The sequence below is a fragment of the Sorghum bicolor genome, chromosome 6, assembly GCF_000003195.3.
Source record: "Sorghum bicolor cultivar BTx623 chromosome 6, Sorghum_bicolor_NCBIv3, whole genome shotgun sequence".
NCBI lineage: Eukaryota > Viridiplantae > Streptophyta > Magnoliopsida > Poales > Poaceae > Sorghum > Sorghum bicolor.
This window is the reverse complement of record NC_012875.2, coordinates 39,976,387-39,982,386: the sequence shown is the minus strand read 5'-3', so window position 1 is coordinate 39,982,386 and position 6,000 is coordinate 39,976,387.

The window sequence follows — 6,000 nt, the reverse complement described above, 5'->3', positions numbered from 1 at the left end:
ACTAAACAAGGCCTCAAGAAAACAGCTAAAATTAGTTTACCAAATACAAAGGCCTCCCCTTGCTAAATTTTAGCTAGCTAAACTTTAATCATTTTAGAGGGTGTTTGTGACTGCTCAGCTCCACGTTTTTCAGCTCCGCTCTATGTTTTTTAACCAAACAGTTTCAGCTCCACGCACTCAGTTCGAGAAAAAAGGGCCGAGTTGTGAGAGTACCTCAAGAGTTACTCCACGAACTCTAGTTTTTTGTGTAGCTGCTCCATGGTAGAGTTTGTGGAGCAGAGTTCGTGGAGCAGTGCCAAACATCCTCTTAGTAGCTAAAGTTCTAAACACATTGACTAAAAAAACTAAAATAGTTTAGTTTCATTAGTCATCCAAGAGTAGCTAAAATAATTTTAGCTAGCTAAAATTTAGCAATGAAACCAAACAGATCCAAAGATTTAGGTCCCATCAAATTGGATAAAAAAATCTAATATGTTGTATAGAATTATGTGCTTCAGTGCATGTATGTTAAAATCCATTAGAATTCATAAAAAAAACTAATGCTGACTCCAATAGACAAACTAATGTCTTGTTTAGTTCGCAAAAATTTTCAAGATTTCCCGTCACATCGATTTTTTGGTTGCATGCATGGAGCATTAAATATAGACGAAAATAAAAACTAACTGCACAGTTTACCTGTAATTTGTGAGATGAATCTTTTGAGCCTAGTTACTCTGTGATTGGACAATGTTTGTCAAATAAAAACGAAATGCTACAATAGCCAAAAACAAATTTTTTGCGAACTAAACAAGGGCTAAAAGAAGGATAACAGCTCGGCTCAGCTCGCTCGGCTCGGTTTTTTTATTTGACGAGCCTGAAAGTAAACTCGGCTTGGTTCGGCTCGGCTCGTTTATGAGTTCGAGCTGTCTTGTTAATCTCTTCAACCAAATATAAAAAACAAATATAATATACTATTTGTATTTATCTAAATTAAATATTCATATGTACTAACATATATACCACTATAATAATATATTATAGTATTATATTATATATATATATATTATACATAGTGCATCCATGATTATCCATATATCTAAAATCTATTAAAAATAAAATGATAAAGTTATAATAATTCTAAATTTATAGAGTTTATGCTAGTCAATAGTCATCAAGCAATTGTAAAGTGTAAGACATAAAGTAATACCAAAATAACATAAGTTATGCTGACTTTTGTCCAGAAGTGTATCTTGTTTGGCTCACGAGTTAGCTTGAGGCACGTTATAGCTAACGAGCTAAAAAACTTGGCTCGGATTGGCTCGTTATGACAATAAGCTGAGTCGAACCTACTACGAGCCGAGCAAGCTAACGAGTTTTAAGTTTTTTGTCCAGCCTTAGATAAAACAAAATTAGTATAGTTTACCTCAAATAAAAAAAAATAATCCCACTCTATTAGTACTAACGGTTTAGTAAATTAGATCAACTAGGTGAATCCCTCGCGTGTTGCTGCGAGATGTTCTTAAAATTAAATCATTATATACATAGCATTGCTATATGGTATTCAGTATATTATATATATAATAATTTGACTTGTATGTATTTTATTGTATCAGATCTAGTAAAAAATTGCTAAGCTAATAAAAGAAAAACAAATATTTGATTATATTATAGAGGAATAGGTGATGAAACAAATAGTGTATGCATATGACTTCTATGTTAATAGATTAGGGATTTAAAGTATTTCACACGAGACAGATGATATGACCATTTTTTGTAATTAATATGAGACAACATGGACTTAGTGAAGAATGATGTGGACACCTTGCATGAAGAGATAGAGTGTTTAGTGGGCCACTTAGTGGAAAATGATGTGGACACCTTGCGTGAAGAGAGGAATCATCTAGTGAGGTTTAGCTTTATAAGAGTACTAGGTGAATTCTTCGCGCGTTGCTGTGGGATTTTCTTAAAAATAAATTATTATATACATAGCATTACTATATGATATTCAGTATACTATATATGTTTATATGTATATCAATTTGACTTGCATGTATTTTATTGCATTAGATCTATTAAAAATTGCTAAGTTAATAGAAGAAAAAACTAATATTTGGTTACACTATAGAGGAATTGGTGATGAGATAAATAGTGTATGTACATGACTTGTATGTTAATAGATTAAAGATTTAAAATATTTCACATGATATAGATAACATGGTCATTTTTTTTAATTAATATGGGATGACATGGACATAGTGGGGAATAATGTGGATACATTGTATGAAGAGATGGAACATTTAGTGAATTACTTAGTGAGGAATAACGTGGGCACCTTGTATCAAGAGAGAATTTATTTTGTAAAGTTTAGCTTTATAAGAATATATGATATATAATATAATATCTTATCTGATCCTATACTTTGAGCGGTGCCGATACATAGCGTCATAGTGGTGAAATAAAAAAACCTCGATTGCAAAGGGGAATACAGAGGGTGTTTAGAACTGCTCTACTACATATTTTTCAGATTCGCTTCATGTTTTTTACCAAACGGTTTCAGCTCTACGCACTCAGTTCGAGGAAAAAGGGTAGATTTGTAAAAGCACATAAAAAGGTACTCCACAAACTCTAGATTTTTGTGAAGTTGTTTCATGGTGGAGTTTGTGGAGTAGTCCCAAACACCCACATAGTCCCTAGTTATCGTCTATAAAAAACTTTTGAACATTTACCTCACCTATACACAGTGAGCTTTAGAGTATCTCTGAGAGTTGCTAATAAAGTCTCTTAATATAAAGTTTTTTGGCAAAAATAGAAAAAACTTATCTCTAACATTTCTTAATCCCACCTTCCAATCATTTGCACTTGGAAAAATAGAACAATCACACGGATATATCGGCACGTCTCCCACGCTAATATCCATTGGCCAATATAAAAGGTAGAAGATTATGGAAATCAATAACAAGTATAAAAAGATTCTTGATACAAATGTACAAGAGAAATAATATATGAAGATGATTAGAATAATTTAGAAATAGTATATGAATATTGATATGAAATTATTTTATACATTTTAGGAGTGAATTATTGGAAACTGTTAGAGTTGGTCTAATTTATTTATTTATTCCTCTCAATATTTTTTGGCAATTTGGAAAACTCAATAATTTTGAAAAAATATATTGAAAACTCTTGAAGATGCTCTTAGACTTGTGCTTTGTTGTGGGATAGATGAGAGGATTTTGTTTGGCTCTAACCAAAAAATCAAAAGAAAAATCCTAACAATCTTGACTTCGACTACGTGTTCACACTAATTTGACTGCTTTCCAATTTTAACCAAAGGAGTTCAAATAATAACAGGTCTTCCAATCGAAGAGGAAAACAGAACTTTGAGCAAACTAGAAGGTAAAAAAGGACTTTTTCCAAACAAAATTTAGATAAGAAAAAGTCTACTTTTCTTCTATCAACTTTAAAAGTCTGTTTTTCTCATTAAACTCTAAAATTAGGCAAACCACCTCCCTCAACTTTTTGAAACCGTATGTTCTACCTCCCTGACTTAGTTTTAAGCGTTTTTATCTTTATCTTTTTTATTTATTTTGGCAAAATCTTTGAAAAATCATATGAGATCACAAAAAAGCATAAAATAAAAAATTCAAATTTGTTGAACTCCACAGGCCTAGATTTACACAGTGAACATATAATATGGTATACTTTAATACAAATTTTTTGCTATAGACTTTGATCTATTCTTTTTTATAATTAATTAGAATAATTCATAACTGCAATTTCTATGATCCAATTATGGTAAAATTTTTATGATGGCCTAATTCTTACATGCTTGAACTATAGTAAAAAATAATACTCATTGGATAATTATAGATTTATTTAGATTTAACAAACATAAACCCTAAAGAATTCTATAAGTAAGTTATACTAGCAAATATGCCCGTGCGTTGCAACGGGAGGAAAACATCAAATGACCATAGAAAGTGATAACATAATGTCACATATCTATTTATCCTTTTTATAAAATTTAAAGTCCATAATTTATTTTATTAATAACCATGACATCTATGGTATTAAATAGTTAATATTTATAATAATATATAGCTTAGAGACATATTTATTTAATAATAATAATAATAGAAATTAGTCAAACCTTATCTTACTCTAATATTACCTCTTAATATACCTTAATATTATATTAAAACATGAGAAGTTTGTTGCTAGCTTTATTTTTTTTATTTAGATTAGGATTTCTAGCTATGAAATATGATATATTCGTTAAATATACGTAGTTATGAACACATGGGCTTATGAAGTGTTCATATGACATAAGAACACAACATGCAAAGGTAGTGGAAGTATCCTCAGGCATAAATTTAGATAAATTAGTAAGTTCAGTGACACATGTAGGAATGGTGCTAAAACTTTTATCACAAATCAAGCATCACATTAAATAGGCTACTATAAAATTTTCATAATAATTGGAGCAAGATAACTACAATTTTAATTTTACACTAAAAAAGCATAGACAAGCATCTCTAGCAAAAAAATATACTAAAATTTGTGATTTTTTGTTTACTGTATGGATCAATTTTACACTAAAAAGCATATGTAAGCATCTCCAGCAAAAAAATAAACTAAAATGTGTGATATTTTACGGAACAAAATTTGTTTTGTATTTTTTAAATTTTTCTATGAATTAATACGCATTTATCAATTTTCAGCCGATTTAAAGAATAAAATAAAAGTAAATTAATAAGAAAAACACTTTGCATCTAGCTCCTATATTTTTTTTATTTTTAACGTGCTTGATATGTACATAAGAAGATTTTGTATTGAGAACCTTAGAAAATTTTTTATTTTTTTTCCTCCTCTACCTGCGTTCAAGCCGGCGTTTCCGGACCTAAGCGGACAGCGACGGGTTTCCGGACGACGCGGACACGGATAGTGGCGGATGAAAAGTTTTGACGGACTGAAATTTTCATAATTTATTATCTCTACTATAATTGAAATCTTCTCCAGGCAAATTCCACCTGTAAGATCAACGACTCACAGCACATATCCTACAGATTTAACGGCTCAGATTAGAAGTATGATCACGACCTTACACATCCTCAGCCACACGTCAATTACTTGTGCGGCTCCACCCTCTCGTCTCATCTCCTCGCATCATCTCTACTATAATTGAAATCTTCTCCAGGCAAGGCATTCTGCCTGACGAGGCCAGTCTTCTTCGTTGTCGTTCCAGACTAGGGTTTGGGTGAATGGCACGACGGCTACACTGGTCACCTGGCCTAGGGCTGCTCGTGTTGTATACAACCGCCAACTCGAGCGCATCTGCGCCCTTGGCCGCTTCCCCACCTCAACTGCGGCCATCGCCGACCTTGACCCCGATGGCGTCGGCATCGGTTCCGCGCCGCCACTCACCTCTTGGTCGTCCCTGTCATCGCGATGAAGAACGATGGCCCAAGCTATCCTCTGGCTGTTCCTCCCTCTTGATCTGATCTGCAATGGACCAACTTTCTGTTCCTCGCCAACGACACAGGCGCTTGGTGTGAGGCAATGATGTCAATTGGTGTCGATCATCCACTAGGTATGTCGCCCTTTTCCTTTCTTTGGTGCTGTGTCGAACTGACCAACCCAAGCTTTATGCATCTGGAACTGTCCAGTAACTAGCATTGGTAATATATACATTTTTTATTTCTTAGCAAAAATTCCCATAGTGAATGGTGATTGAAATGATGACTTTCATTGTGTTCTGCTCTATTCTTTCATAACGATCAGTGATCATCTATTGGGCTTAATTATCTGAAGTAGCTAAACACTGCAGTACCTGCTGGGATTGGGTAGAGTAGGAAGGAGAAAATGCCGCCACAAATTGACAAAAAGGTTACCAAGTTTACATTTGTGTTTGTATTCTAGCTGTTTGCTTCATCTCTATCATCTAATTAACAATAAAGATGCACACATCTTCACACATTAATTTCTGTGCATTTTGTAAATTCAAGGTTAAACTTGATTTTC